Below are 17,366 nucleotides of genomic sequence, written 5' to 3'. Positions count from 1 at the left end.
GGTTTGTTGAATAAACCATGACTAACTGGGTTTACATGTGGCATACAAAGCATAATGGAATGGTTCATACCTCATACTGGACCATAATGTCTTTTGATTGGTTTTAGATCACTGCTATGTGTGAAGTCAGCTGCCAGATCAAAACAAATCAACCACATTGTGGTTTAAAGCAAGGTGTGAACCCAGCTACTCATAAATATGTAACTTTCTTACAGAGGGGAGTTTCTGGATAAGGAATGGCAAGCTAAGATGTCTCCAAATGAGTGGAAACAATAACTGTGGCTAAGAGTGAAGGACCGGTGAGTATAACGGTCCCACAAAAGCTCTCCAGATAAGGAGAGGACAGGAGATCACCCATTTGTGCTCTGGACAGCTGCTCCTCATGAAGAGGCTGCAGGACAAGGGTTTCCTGCAGGTTTGAACACTGGAAAATGAAGGGAACCATCATGCTCTCAACCATGGCAGAGCCTTTTAAAGGACACTGCATTTGCTAACTCACTTTCTAATCACTTTCAGAAATCAGCTATTCAGCTACCTTAAGGACATAAGAGATCTTCAAAACAATAAGTTTGAAAAGTCACCTGTTTAGTTTACCTTTGTTCTTCAATAATAGAAAAATTGTAAGCTTAAGAACTTAAAAAATTAGAAATAAATGAGAAAAAGCTAAGTAAAAATCTGATTTAAGAAAGTTATAAACAAATTAAGGGACCAGACAAATGTGGAATAATGGAATATTAGCACTTTTGCTACAAGATTTTGGAAATAATTATATAAATGAACAGCCTGTTTGTGGGAACAAACTTGTTTAGTTTATCAAGTCAAAACAGCAACTTGACACTTTATGATTTCAGAAATTGAACACTACAGGGAATGAAAGATTCCAGGGAGGAAGGGAAAAGAAAAGAAAAAAAGAAGTGAAAAGCCTGTCTTTTGTCTTTGGTCAGTGTTGGAACTTGCAAAATGACAGAAAACACTTTGACATTTGAAATACTTCAGGAAATTTTTGAAGAATGGGCTCAAAAAAATAGCAGGTTCGGTCTCAGCAATGATGCATGCTTCTATGAATAGATTATAACCTAAAGATATTAAAGAAGGAATTACAGATGCAAAAGAGAATATCTTGGAAGATTTCCAAGATAAAGAGATGAAATAAATTTTGCATGATGCAGAAATCTCAGAACATAATTTGCAGAAGTACTGGAAAATAAAAAAAGGACTAAAAGAGAAAACAAATAAAATGGAAGTAAAAATGACAAGTCAAGAAACTGACCTGGATAAGGACTTTTTACTGGACTTATAAAAGAAGTTGGTTAAAGTCTTGAAGAAATCTTCAGGATGGAAAAATAAAAATGGAAGAGAGATCAAATCCTATGACAGCATCTGAATGAACTAAAGATTGTTTAAGATTGTTAGAAGCAAAAGGAAGAAGTACAAAGTTGGTTTGTTTGATCAAGGTTAAAATAAGACATGTTTGAATAGATATGGGATCCCTTTATAGACTTTTGCTGATACTAGGACTGAAATGTTTATGATTTATGGATTTGTGTATTGATAAGGGATGGTTATGGGAAAAAGAGATCCTTGCATGTAATGTTATAGAGGGTGATGAATTATTAAGTTTGTACTTGTGATGAAGATTGGAAGCTACTTCTTTATATTTATATTTATATTTTTTATTTTTATTTTTCTTTCCCTTCCCTTCCTTTCTCCTCCTCTTTTTTTCTATACACCCTTTATTTTTTATTTTTATTTTTATTTCCCTTCCCCTTCCCTTCCCTTCTCCTCCTCTTTTTTTTCTATACACCCTTTATTCTCTTTTTCTTTACCTTCCCTTGTGAGCTTAGTTTATCTGTTCTTTTACTATTGTTATTAAAACTTTCAATAAAAATTATTTAAAAAATAAATATGTAATTTTCCTTATATAACTGAAATATCTATGGATGAAATATTAGAGGTATGGGGAATCCCAGGACTTTCAGAAAAATGCACCAAAAGCTTTAGAAAAAAATGAGGAGAATGGGGATGCAAATCATACCATAGAGTAATACATGTTTTGTGGGCAGAGAATATTGATGGTTGAAAAGGCAAAAATGAAACATCACCATATGGAGATGGATGTAAGAAGTTGGCACTATTGTCTATCAATACTGCAGGCAAAGAGCAACACTGGCTGGGGATGCTGAGAATCATCTCCAAACACATCTGGATGTAGAAAGCTGAGAGCTCCTTATGAGCTGATTCTTGTGAGTGATCTTAGGCAGTGACTTTTACATGGTCAGTCGACCTTACAATGTTGTGGGAATAAAATTGAGTAGGGTAGGACTGAATTGCTGCTTGCTTTTAAATCAATCAATCTTTTAAAAACTGACTTAATTGATCAAATGTTGCAGCCCTAAAGCAAATACCTCACTAGTGATTGACCTGTTCACCTTTTTGCCTTCAGGAAATGACACAAAGGGTGGACTTGGGATTTTTGCTAACTGTGTTTCTTTTCTGTACTTGGTCAGTGTAATAACATACCTGGATAAATAACAGACACTATTTCTGCTCCTGTGGGGGAGGTTCAAGGCCTATCTTAAACATCTGCTGCACTCTCTGATCTTGGTTTGTTATCCTTTTATTATCCAGCTTCCAGTGAGCACAAGTAGATCCTTCCAGAAAGAAAGAAAGAAAAAAAAGAATACATAAAATGTGTAGAATCTAATTCTGGAAGGTTTATATGCTCCATGAAGAGTTCATGTCTAAAGTCTTGGGTCAGATTTCCATGCTACAAAAATAGCAGCTCTTTGAAAGTTGGGCTAAATTCCTAAAATACAGTTTGCTCTATTTATGATCATCAGCTATGAATAACTTGGCTCCCTGGAGATGGAAAAGCATAAGTTTGGGACTGCTTATTTTCCTATGATTTAATTTGTCCAAATGCAAGCTTTTGTGCATGCATTTTAAAAAGACCCTCTTCATAATATGTTGTTTCAATCAGAATCAATTATGCTGTGCTATGTATTTAAAATATATATCAATATGACAGGTCATTAGGCTCTTATGTTCCTGTGATAAAGAAGAATGCATGGTGTTACCTGTCATTGAATTGTTTTGAATTATATACAAAGTCCATTAGACATTTTAATAGTCTAATTCTGGGGTCACCTGTATGCTATGCATGTGGTTATTTCTCTTGGTATCGTCCAGTATCTCTGCTGTAGCAGAGATTTTCTAAACCAATTAAATTCTTTTAGATTAATGGGAAGTTGATATTTGCATCACAAAATGCCAATCTCCAGTATCACAGTTTCTCCAAAATGCTTCTGAGCCACATGATCCTATAAACTTCCTTTAAAAACAGCGGTAGTAGCTGTACCCCAATGCTTTATTTGGGAACATGCTCATCTGGATAGAAAAAAGCAAGGACAAAAGTAATCTGGAAGGAAGATTGGGGGAAAGAGAGAGGATGACAGGAATCTTCTACATCTGTGATCATATTCCCGAGTGGCAGCCCCTTGAAAGAGAACTAACTATATGCTACAATATCTGCATTCAAAATGTGCCTATTGACTCAAAAAGGACAAGCAGTCTTGTTTCAGATCAATGATCCTTAACTACAGACTTCTGCTCCATCTCTGGGGACAATCTAGAAAGAAATAAAATTCAAGAAATTTGAATTTCTTTCTTTGGGAAGTAATATTTTTATTAGAATATAGTAAAAGATCATCATCTGAAGTGCCATTTGGTGATGATATTTTCCTAGGGAAGTAGGGAGGCTGCAAGGTGGCTACACGGTGTGTAGGCCATAGGTCCATTCTCCCACAGTCTTATTTATATCTGTGTTTTAACTGTTTTAAATTTTTAAAAAAAATAATTATATTGTTTTATATTGTTTATTTGATTGTTTTATTGTAAGCAGCCCAGAGTCACATATTTGAAATGGGTGGCTATATAAACATAAACAAACAAACAAATAAATAAAGTGATATTGCAAATAAGAACAATTCATGACAAGACAATATGCTTTTCACATACTTCTAACCTACCTGAATTTGTAGCATTTTGCTAACCATAGTTCAGGGATTCCAGTTGAAAGAACTTAGGTAGCAGGACTAAAGGGAAAGAACGATGCTTGCATTCCTGATAATGCTTCTCAATCTGACAGTAATGGTCTAGATATGCCAGTGGTTAGCAAAATGCGGCTTCACTGTATTTCCCCCAAGAGACTTTGTGTTCCTCTCAAGAAAAGCCAGATATCAGTTGTACACCTCAGCCAATTGGAGACCAGCTGGTCTCACTTTTCTCCCACCTGACATTGACATGACATTTCTTCAGCTGTTGTATAGCTTCAGAGATTGAGTTAAATCCATTCCAGCTTTTCTCACTCATATTAGGTCTATTAACCTTGGACACTGTCCACTTCCTCTAAATTTTCATGGGATTTTGGCATTCTTCAAGTTATTGCTGTTTTGGAAATTTTTCCCATCAATAAGTTTTAAACTGGTATTTAATTTGAGGGTTCTGCAGAGGTGGGGTGAGTATATTTGGCTCACAGGAAACATGTTGCCTTAAGGCTGCTAAACATTCTTAACTGGGAGTAAACTCAGTGGTACTCCCTTCAGTATAAGCATGCATAAGATTGTGGTATTTTCTTATTATTTCAGTTTGGTAGTTAGTGTTTTCTCTGGCTTCTTGGTGACACTAGAGGTCTCAAATGATGTTGTGGTGATGCAGCCAGAATTTGCAATTATCTCATTTGGACAAATGTGAATTTGGCTGTATTATAAATCAAGGAACATTTCCCCAGGAAATCCAGTACTCCTAGGCTTTAGTGGTAAAATGAGATTTTCAGGACAATTTTCAACACCAGTCAGCAGATGCTAAGCATATTAGTGCTTATGATTAGTATACACATGACAGAATTACAGTTAAGAAAGAATGATCATAAATAGATAAAGTTTATGCAAGCACATGCCAAGAATTGCCTTGCTGCTTTTTTCTGGAGCAGAAGGGAATCCACCCATCACTGAGTCCATGTGAGTACAACTGATGACATTTACAAGTAAGTGGATTTATGACTTCATCGTTAAGGTAATTCTGCATTTTCAGAGAGCAAGTTGTAGCAGTAAGAACCATTGCTGAAATTCCTCCATGCCTGCTATTGTCTCTAAAAACAAGTCACTGCCTGCTCTTTTAGGAATATCCCTTTAGGATATTATAGGTGTTTATTTCAAGCTACTTCCATGACATTCCTGCCTCATACATATTATTTTCATTTTCTACCAGGAGCTTCTTGGATAAAAAAGATTCCTGTCCCATGATACAACTAAGAGAATATGGTTCATTTTTGTATGTATCATATATCAGACATAATATTGACTCAATCTGTATCTCTGTGATAAAGTTACAGCGTCAGCTGTTTTAAGTATTAGCATTTGAACTGAAATCTATGGTCAGTCAAATCATCAAGAATGCTAACTGAAACCCATGAAAGATTTCTTGAATTTTAGGAAACCATCCTGGGTGGAGATAGTATATAACCTTCTTCTTTATATAATCAGTGTCTTTGGAGATATCCAGGGATGGAATGTTCATTTGAGTACCTTCTCACTGTTTTCTTCTAACTGCACATTGGGGTTAGGGTTATGCAATTTTTCTCCATGTTTTTGTCAATTGAGGTCAGTGGCTAAGTAAATTAAAATAACTCCTGGGGATTGTATTTTCAATTATTAGTTTTCTTCCTTGACTGAAGAATTATTCTATCTGGTAATTCCAAATACTGAACCATAATTCCTGTGGGGCCTTCCATATGTGGGGCTAGGACAATTGACTCCATTAATTAAATGAGAAGGCACACTATACAACATGAATATGCAGGTGAGTAGAGCTAAAATGAACTGTATTTTTAATAAGGGGAATAATTTTGGAACAAGAATAAGAAGAGAAAATAGCAATAAGAAAAAATAATTCTGCTGAAACTAGAATAAGAATAGGAGATGTACACATGCTCATCTTTTGGGGGGCATTTTGTCAGTAGTTAAATGTTGCAATTATATTTCATCAAATTCAAACATGTCAAAATGTAAACTTGCAGTACATTAAGGTGACAGGTTAAATTCTAGCTCATACATAATTGTGCTTCTACAGATTTAAATACCAAGGCCAGAACAAAGAGTGATTTCACATAATGTTCAAAATTGAGCAAGATACATAATATATTGTTTACTGAAGAGGCCCATTTGGTAGAATGAAGTGGCCTGCTCAGGTAGCAGATGTTGAGACATGGAACAATGGAGAAGGATTGGCAAACAGACCTGTGTATGCCATGCAATGTGTATACTGAACTCCTAAATTCATCTATTGCCCTGGGTTGCTGGGAAAAACACTGCCAATACTGAAGCAGGATCATACAGTCAGGGTAGTTAATTTCTGTGGTACAGAGGAAATGACATCTTATTGTTATTTCACCACTGGCAGCAAAACGTCTTGAAACTGCACTCTTCAGAAGCGAACACTTGGAAGGAAATGTAGTATTTTTAACTAAACTGACTGAAGTAGTATTTAAAATGTAGAATGGGAATAAACAGTTTTTAGACTTTCTGGGAGGGCAACATCAATCTGGAGGTACAGTTCTCATTTGCAGCATTGAATAAGCAATTACATTAACTTTTAAACATGTCTGAAGAAATGTAGCTCCAGTGATATGTTTAGAATGGAAGTGTTACTCACTGATATTAGTAATGTAATGTTGTACTTTACAGACGATAGTCTTTGTTTATATCTTTCAAATACCCGTATTTGAAAAAAAAAGTATTTGAAAAGCCTCTTTGTCAAAGACAGATTTCTATCTAATCTTTTTATGAGTTTTCATAGCATTCCAGTAAAGAAGATAAAACTACTCATTAAAAGGAACATAGTCATTTTTTATATACACCTTGGAAGAATAGATGAAAGCGAACGGAGATTCATTATCAGACAATCCAAAACAAATAACAAGGAGAGGCAGAGACAGGAGAATAAGCAAGATAAAGAGGGAAGCTTCATTCCAGGGTGATCCTATTATCATTTGAGAGAGACTTTAGATCTGCATCTACATTCCTCTCTCCTCCTTTGTAGCCCCTCTATGGTTTCTGTATAGAGTTGCTGTATCAATAAGCCAATCTGTTGTCATGCTCAGTAAAATATCTTATAGTAATATTAATGGAGGAAGAGTTTTAAAGAAAAAAATGTAATAATGTTCTTTGTGATGTGATAGAAAACATTGTAATACTCATCCAACTTCTCTGAATCTGCCTTTGGAAAGAGATCCCTGGAATGTGAAAGCATTTTTGCAACATTTACATTCATTTAACAACCAGGGTAGGCAATGCATGCCAGGTTCCTTACACCACATGTTTATTGATTGATTGTTTTAAAAAACAATTAAATGGAAAGGCAGAGCATGAGTGGGGGCACAGATCACACAACCATGATAATTATCTACAGTATTGTTTCCAGTGGCTTTGCAAAGTTCTATGCCTTTGGATATAGATAGATATGAATCTATAAATTATTGCCTGTTGTTTATGGTTCTCTCTTTCTTCCTATTTTTGCCTGGCTTTGTTTCATTTTGCCAGTGTACTGTTTTTGATGTTTGCTGACCTGGATATACAGTATGGATTGACTGGGAGCATCCTGGGTGCAAATTAATCTGGAAATTACGCACAATAATTGTCCAACAATTCTTGGGAAAACCTATGGTGGTAAAACAATGTCTCGGATCCTTGTTTAATGCATAATAAAACATTGTTTTATATCTTTGGGCAGGATGGATTAAAAGTTAAATGAAAAAGGAAGTAGAAGAATGAATGAACAACATTCTCAAGGGTCTATATTTTGAGACAAGTTTATGTTTAAACCTGCTGGAGTTATTTAACTCCTGTGATGTTTTCATAACATTTTTACTTTTTATTTTTCAAGACTCACATTCAGTATTGTAGGAAAAACATGACAAACTGCTTTCTATAGAATCAGGCCATCCCCATCTAGCCCAGCATTGTTCAGACCAATGTTTCTCAACCTCAGCAACTTTAAGATGTATGGATTTCAACACACTGGCTAGGGAATTCTGGAAGTTGAAATCCACAGATCTTAAAGTTGCCAAAAATATTTTTTATGTGAAGAAAAGTCTCTAACACTGAGTTGCAACCTTTCATTTCATCTTGGAAACACTGGTGAATTTTCTGTTAATAGCCACAATGGAGTTTGTGATGAGTGCTTATTGCAATTGGTAAAAGAAGAAATGGATATATTGACCAAAGGATGGAACTTGTTTTACTTTTGCATTGATGAGCAGTTACTTTTAAAAATAGTTAATGTATTACAACTTTTGCATTACTTGTGCTTTATACTAAGCCACTTATCTAGGAACTATATGGGTACCACCACTGTTCCCGTTCCCCAGTGCTGGCAAACCCATTCATAGCTGGCCTATAATAATCTTCCAGCAGCATCCACAGGTGCTGTTTGTGGCAGAAAGACCAAAAAAACAACAACCCCACATTCCTTTAGGGATATGTGTGCTGTCACAATGCATGTAGGAAAGGGATGGGGCTTGGGTTGCAATGCTGGAATGGCTGTTTTTTTCACTCTGAATGTTCCTGGCTCCCTTGTGGACCTGCTGCCATCTTCATTTCTGCCAACCTTAAAATGCTGACAACATGCAGAAATCTCCATGACCTAATTTGGGCTTCCACCAACAGATCAATAGGATAATGTCAAAGAACAATAAAATAAATTGTTAGTGTGGCCCCCCTCCCACCATTGCTGTAATGGAAATTATGTAATGGAAGGTTATCTCTAATGTTAGCTATCATTCTGCCAGTCCACCATTACCATTTAACTGCTTTGCTCTGACTAAGGGGCTTGACTTGATACCCTCAATGGCCTTCCAAATTGTGCTCTGTTGTTTTTCTGCTGAATCTAAAAACATCTGAATATGAAACAATAAAGGGGGTCTGGGGAGTAAGAGGCAGTGCCTGACAATGAGAAGACAGACTGTTCCAAGCTCCATAGAACCACTGCATTACCAAAAACAACAACCCAACATTCCAACGTGCTTTGACCAAGAAAAAAGAAATCCAAGTCAACTCTCAAAATCTGCTGACAATCAGTAACCACACATGTCTGGAGCAGATTCTGAATTAGCATGGCAAGACTTCATGTATAAGTGGTCTGAATTTATTCTTGAAATTGGAAATCATGTGTGCACATGTACATGGGCACATGACACAAACATACAGGCTTGATAGGGTCCAAGAAGAGGTCTACCTATTCATATGGTCCTGGTGATTGAGAGTTATGAAGATAAATAAGGCTGACCTTGGGAAACTGGTATATTAGGTCTACTTCTTCATTTTTAGTCAGTAAACCTATGACCCAAACAATAATCTTCCTCAAGTGGCTGCTGCATTTTCAGAACATGACTGTGTACTCCTCAGAGCAAAAGACCTGATAAAAAATTCCACTATAATCAGCCATTTTATCCTTAGGTAAAAAATTAGGACAAATGACTGTGTGGGAGAGTGATTCTACTGTGTCTTTTCAATATTTAACAGCTGGATATATAAATTATTGAAATGAATTTAAATTGCAGCATTATCTTTTATATTCTTGCTATTTTCACAAGAAGCTTAATGAGAAGCTTAGTACCAATCAAATCTAGCCACATTTGCTATTTATTTTTGAAAAACATCAGTAGTCCAGGGATTTCTAGAGGGATAAAATGCTTTACTACATTGGAAACTGATCTTTCCAATAAAAGGTTTAACTGTGTTTTCATAAATAATATTTGGATATTCTCCTTCAATTTTTATAATGCTAAAATTTAGGGTCAATTTTTTTTAAAGAAATCAGTTCATAAAAGAGGTAATTTAGAGAAATAGCTGCCATAATATGTGATTCTGTTCTCTCCCCCCCTCCCCCCCTCCCCCCCTGGATTGTGTTGTTCATTAAAAAGACTCTTATTTTGGGGTGGCTTGCTGGCTAACTGTACCTAGGTCTGTTATATTGGAATGGCCTGCTGGATAGCTGATATCTTTTAAGAACTCATTAACAGTGACTCTTTCTCCAGTGAGCAGCAGTGGGTGGGATTCAATGGGAGAGGAAGTTAGGAGTTTCTTTGTCCCCATGGTCGGTGGGATGCAAGGTCCTAGAAAAAACTGATTTTACGGAACTGGGGCTAAGAATTCTGAAACCTCTTGGCCTGGTAACCCGGTTTAAAAAGGGAAAACTAGAGTCATTTATTTAAAAACTAATTCATAGGGAAGAAGGATTCCTTATTCTTTCCTAAAAGAATTTGAGATGAGGTTTCCCAGGTCAGATGTGGACTTCCAGCTTGCCCTAAAGCAAGCCAAAACCACCCACCCTTTCTGAACAACAGGAACACCTGACTTAGATAACTCAACCTCCATCTGTGGTTTATGGCTCCATATCAAAAGTAGCATTTTGTACCTTATGCTGGATCAAGCAATATTCTCTGATCTGCATGTTGTACTGTATTTTGATTCCTTGTAACTCCAGATGACTGCTGTGGCTTGTGATGGAAATACCCTCCCCCTCTGATAACCATTGTTGTCTTCCTTTGCCATTGTTTTTTGATTTTTTACAAGTTCAGGAGTGGAATAGTAAAAAAACTGGTCTTCTTTGTTTTGAAAGGAGAAACATGTTCATTGCTAGAACAGTACAAGAACTGCAGTCTTTTTTTAAGCAGGTAAAAATGACAAGAATTCTGCCACTTTCCTTTTCTAGCCCAACTGACAGGGAAAACTGTTATATTTTTACCACTGAGAATACTAGAGGAATCCACCAATCCAGGATCATGGGAAACATGTCTGGACAACATCAAGCCATCACTGTAGCCAAAGTAAATGAAGGGGTAGAAATCCAGAAGAGGATGTCCCGAGCTGGCTTTGTTTCTAGCTGATCTATGCACAGGAGACAAGCTGATGAAGGCTGCAGTGTGGGAAAAGGCCCAGTTATCTACTTGAATTCCTTAGTAATTAAGGAGCAACAAACATGCTCTCAGACATTCTGTGTATGTATTCTTGATTAAGAAGCATCTTGCAGGATCAGACCAAGGTAGTTCCAGTAGTAATTAGCAGGGCTGAAGTGGACTTTTATCTACATCTGGCCCAACCCTGGTTTTAAAGAATATTATGCAAAAGCAAACCATATTGTAACACTTTAAAATTTGACACAAATATGTTGCAATGGAATATTAGCAGGAGATTCAGATAATATGCTTTTGAAATCCACTATATGTTTGATTCACTGAGATAATATGATATAAAATAAGTATTTTATTATTAGATATTTGAAAACAAAGTCCATCCCCCCCTACCAAAAGTCAGTAATATAAGTTCCTACTAAAAGTGTCAATGACTAGTAAACAGTGCCCCCTGGTGTTTTTCATTGGGAGGAACATATTGACGTCTTTGCATCTTGCATAGGAAACAATTTTAAATGTTATTAGTTTAAACTCTTAAAAGGTAGACTGTTTGCTTTGCAGAGGTGAGTTAAACTCAGATTATGTATGGAATGATTCCCAGTGAATAATGGCAACACAGTGAGACTTCTACATATGGGAAGGTCCTTTTTTGATATGTTTTTTGGGAAAATAAAGTACAAACTACATTAACTACAAATATCTTACGTATGTTTTTCCTTTTTATTGTGACAGCTTTGACTTATCAATGGGTGTCTAAATATCTTCAATTACCAAAATAAAGTTTATTGAGAATTTTTTTAAAAAACCACTATTTTTCATGCTTGTCATTTGTTTTCCTTTCCTGCCTTTTTGTCTTGTTTTGTTTTGTTTTTGTTCAGTTTTGCCTGAATTGCTGAGCTTTTCTACCACAGACCCCCTTGTAAACCTCTGCTATTGTTTCCAGTTTCCCTACTATTAGCTATCCTGCAGGTTTCATGCCAGGCAGGTGTCAAGGGGTCAGTTGGAAAAGTTCCTTCTTTGTTTCTTGTTCACACAGCTGGCTGGCATTCATGACTGGCTCCTTTGGAGGTTAACTGAACAACTTGACACTTCACATCATCCTTAAATACTGATTTAACAGTGCTGGCCATCTTTGTATTGATTTCAGCTTTATTTCAAAAGCCTCCTGTTCTAATAATGCTTTTACTGTTATATAATGGTCACAGTAAACAGTCATAACTATTTGAAAGCTATTTGGTCCACTCTTGTATTTCATCTTCGGTTTCAAGCTATAGGACCATGAGAACAGAAAGAATGAACTTTAAGGGTGTATTTTCCTATTTTGATGAGACGAAGCGGTAATCAGAAATACTCAGAATATAGCAATAGAAAAACATATCCAGAAAACATCAATACATGACAGAGAAAAGTTAACAATGACACCCCAGTCTCCAGTGCCTGTATAGCAATGCAGAGTATGGATGCCAAATAGCTGGAAGTAGAAATGCTAACACTGAAAAGCAAGTGTGTTTTGGGAGGAGAGAGTTTACTAAATGCAACCTTCCTAGGCAGAGGATGTCAACAATGCCTTTCAAAATTAACTAACCAATTTCTCAAGAGGACAGGCTACACTGGTAAAAGGAGACTAAGAACTCTGATATCTGCTGGAAAGGCCAACGTAAGAGACAAAAGGGTCAGCTAACCTGTTCCTCATCCTCACCAAAAGAGAGGAAAGTATTGATGGACTGAAAGTGTCAGGTATCTTGGAGTAGGAATACTTTATTGGAGTTTGAGATTACTAGAGGAGGAAAAGCTGACAGAAGTAACCCACCTTGGACATCAGGAAGGCAAATGTGAACTCAGATGTTGACTGAGCAAAATGTGGACAACAGGATGAGGCTTGAAATCCTAAGGATAAACAAGTGGAAGAGGAATGAAAGATCCTGAAAAACAAAATACTGAGTGTACAAATACAAATGAGCCACACGAGAATGAGAAATGAGAAAAGCTTCAATAGGTCTGAATAGATAAATAACAAGATCACTGGCAAGCTGAGAAGTAGAAAGGAGATAAATTGAAATGGGAGCAACAAGGACTACCAATTGGCAACTCAGGCCTATAGGGATGGCATCAGAAAGACTAAAGCTCACAATGATAAGACTCTGGTGAGGAATTCAGAATATTAAAAGAAGGATTTGGAGGTATATATCTGGAAGAAATAAATCTATTGATCTGTTGCCCAGGATAGGTGAAGAAGTAGGTAAAGAAGCTGCTGGGAGTTGGGTGGCATATAAATTTAATTTATTATTATTATTATTACTTAATAATGAAACAGGGATAAGGTGACACTGCTTAACACCTACTTTACATTTGTCTGTTCTCAAAAAAAATGGAAGACCTGAGGGAGATGAAATGGGAGAAGAGATTTCTAGATTGCCACTGGAGATTGAGGGATGAACTCAACTGAACATGGGTTAGAGTCACTATTAAGGCCTATTTTGTGGTGGTAAAGATACAAGACTAGTCTAAGATTATAGAGACTAGTCAATGCTAGTCTACAATGGTAAAACTACAAGACTAGTCTTGGAAGACTAGAGGAAACAGAGTGCCAATATTTAAAATGGGAAACACAATGTACTCAAGAAACTACAGATACGTTTGTTTAACAACTACTGTATGCTGGGAAAAGTATTGTAAGCACATAGAGGGAAGGCATGTTATGGATCCCGTTGGCTAAAGAATTTTGGCTGGCAGGGTCTAAGAGAAGAGCCTTTTCTACTGTTGTCCCCACTCTGTGGAATATATTGCCCCCTGAGCTGAGGTTGGCCCCTATTCTTCTGGCTTTCCTGAACAGTGTTAAGACCTGGCTCTGCCAACTAACATGGGCATCCAATAGTGGTAGGCAACCCTGGCAGTGGTTGGTGGCTTCAGGATACTCCATCTTTTTAAACTTTGTACATTTTTGTAAGGATTTTTATGGTTTTCTTTTTTACTTGTAAGATTCTCAGAGTCACTTATATAGTGAGATGGGCAGCATACAAATTTGATCAATAAAAATAAATAAATAATATACTATTACCATGAGCCCCAGCACGATTTATCTTGAAGAAGTCATGCCAGACTAACCTGAACTCTTTTTATGACAGAGTGATTGGTTCAGCAGACCAGTGTAATGCTGTGGATGTGATATACCTTGATTTCAGTAAAGCATTTGAAAATGTTTCTCATTATATCTTTGAGGCAAAATGGATAAGCGTGGGGGAGATAGTACTGCAACCTGATCAATTTCCAGCTGGTTAAACTACAACACCCAAAGGGTGCTAGTAAATAGTTCTATATTATCCTGAAGGGAAATATCAAGTTGGGTCCCCCAACATTTGTCCTTGAACCAGTGCTATTCAACATCTTTCTAAATCATCTGTGACCTACTGAATAAACTATGTTGAAACAAAGCATGGTTTAATAGATGTGTGGACCCAGTCATTGACTTAAAACTGAAGGGAAGAGAAATTTAATAAAAAATCTCTCTCCAAATTCACTGTTGTCCTTGCACTTGTAAGTATTATTCCTACAGAAAGTAGACATTTTGAAGTAATCATTCTTCAACAGGGTGGGGTTAAACTTGACATAGCATTTTAAATTAGACATGCCATCAGAGTTGAACTTTGGGACAGAATTCCAAGCCTTCCTCTCATCAGAATAAGCATGAGCCCCCCAAATATGGCAAAAAAAAAAGAGGCTTACTACCTTTTAAAGTAAGTGAAATAATATACTTAATAATAGCATTAAAAATGATGTTACTGCATCACTATTTAAAATTCATGTTCACCTTAGCTGTGCTAGAGAGAACTTGTATAATATTTTTAAGAGTTGCATTAACTTTATTTATACTTGCAGTTTTATGATTACCTATCCTTTGTTGCCTTGGTTTAAATGCTGCTGCCGTCAAAAAAAAATGATGAAACCAAGCATATTTTAGGGTATTTGGAAGCAAAAAGAAACTGATGAATTGAAGATTATCTCTCCCCCACCCCCACTCCATTACACTAGAATGACTCTGTAATGTCATTTTCAGATAAAGGGATTAATGTGGAATATTAGTCTGAACTGACAGAAAAAAATATTCCGAAGAAGAGAATATATGTAGCTCAGGGTTGAACTGTGGAGTCCTTGATACTCTGAGGTTGGTTGTTTGCTTGCAGATGTTTCATTACCCAACTAGGTAGCATCATCAGTGTGAGTGAGTGTGGTGTTTGCTGCCTGTTAATATACAGTAGCTTGCCCTGCCAGTTTGGGTGGGTTACGGTTTCCTCCTTGAACACCAACTAATATCCATGAACACCAACTAGCAGTCATTAGACACAATGAAAACTCCTTAATCTCACAACACATGGACAGACTCAACCATAGTTTCAACTGGGAAACTATGAGCATCTTAGACCAAACCAAATCCAAAAACACTAGAGAATTCCTGGAAGCTTGGCATTTAGACAAATCACATAGAGATAAACCACATTTACACACCATTCAAAAGAGACAATAAAAAAGGCTAGAAGGAAACAAAAATATCAGAACACATTCTCTCCATCATCCAACACCCAGATAAGCAGGGATTAACACCAGAAAAACAATCAGGCAGAAAACAATACCCTAACAAGGAGCAAAACCACACACCCACCAACACTATCAGGTCAAGCTACTGTACATAATCAGACAGCAAACCCCACACTCACTCACACTGATGATGTTACTTAGTTGGGTAATGAAATATCTGCAAACAAACAACCAAGCTCAGAGAGCAGCAGGGATTCAGTAAAAAGAAATACATACAGTATATACTGTTAACTTAGTGCAACAGAATCAAGACAGAACTGAATGGGTTAGATCCAGATTTAATCACACTTAAAGTGTACATCTATTGAAATCATTGGACTTCAACAATATGCTTTAATTTTAGTACTTATTCTGAGTTAAGACTTCAGCATTTCAATCACATAGTTACTCACAGGATTGTACTGTTAAATTGGATCCAATATACTTTATGTCTTTAAAGAACATGGCTAAATAAAGGTACTGCTAGATTTTTCCATTTAACAAAACCACTACAGTATGTTGAATTTGTGGAGAAAGAATGAGCTTTTGCCAATAATGGTAATATACCTTTTTTATTTGAATTCTGTTTCAGGCTACAGAAATAGATCATTACCACAGTTGACTTATTCTGAATAATTATTTAGAAGTAGATCTGGCAGCTTTTCTACACCAAGTTTGCTATTCTATTATACAAAGCTGAGGGAAAATATATAACTTTTTAATATCACTTTTCAGTGGGATAATTGAAAGCGATTCAAGCAAAAAAACACATACGAAAAATATTAATTTTGTCATCTGGAACATGAATGCAACCTTGTCCTCCCTTGATACTGAAAACATTTGAACAAGTTATTAAGTCTTGATATTTTAAGGAATGACCAAAGAAAAATCTACTACCAGCATAGATATGTTTGGATTTCATAAGAGTTGCTCAATATGACTGTTATTTTTATATGATAAAATGTCATACAGAAATGGGCAGAGAGAAGAATTTTAAAATAACTTTTCCATCCTAATTTTCCTTTAGTTGCTCATAATTGCTAATAATAAATATGGTCGTTTACTTTTTGGAGGCTTCTGCTGTATTCAAAATAGATCAAAGTAGATGACCCAACTGGAATGTAAAATGTGAAGTGGTAAGGCACTCTGCTTCCTGAAGGACAAGAATGGATTGGCTAGGCTGCAAATTATGGAAAAGGCAAAGAATCAGAGCCCCTCCTTCTGTCACCTTGTTATCTTCTAGCAGAATTTACCAGGGGGCTCCAACTTTTTGCAGTTGGGCAGTGTAATCTGTAGATTGATGTGAAAGGGTTGGGTCAGGAGACAGAAAGGGTAGCTTGATGAATCACACTGGGAGTGGGGGAAGCCACTAGACAGTGAGTCAGTGCAACAGAATTGAGACAGAACTGAATGGGCAAACTGAGTGAAATATTAGAAGCAACCTAGTTTAAATAAAGAGTTTTGCTTTATAGAATTCCTGCCTGATTTTTAAATGGTTGCAGATATAACTTGAAACAACGGGTGCATACAGAAGTTTGAGACCATGCTGTGGACTTCATCACAAAGTGTCTATGGTCTGGTGAAGGCTTTCCCTTTCATAAAATGGCTGCAGTGGGAAATGTAACTCATCACTCAGCACCAATATACCAGGATGCTCCTGACTACTCCTGTTTGTCTTTCTGCAGAGACATTGTTGGGAATTAAAATGTTAGTAAGGCTGCTGTTTTGCAGCCCTGCCCTGCCCTACCCTGCCTGGCCTCCCCCCACTTCCCCCTTTCCCTTCCCTTTCCCTGACAATATATCCTTGTTTTTCATACGACAATGA

Source organism: Candoia aspera, chromosome 8 (assembly GCF_035149785.1).
Source record: "Candoia aspera isolate rCanAsp1 chromosome 8, rCanAsp1.hap2, whole genome shotgun sequence".
In the NCBI taxonomy this organism is placed as follows: Eukaryota; Metazoa; Chordata; class Lepidosauria; order Squamata; family Boidae; genus Candoia; species Candoia aspera.
Note: the sequence above shows the minus strand (reverse complement) of the source record.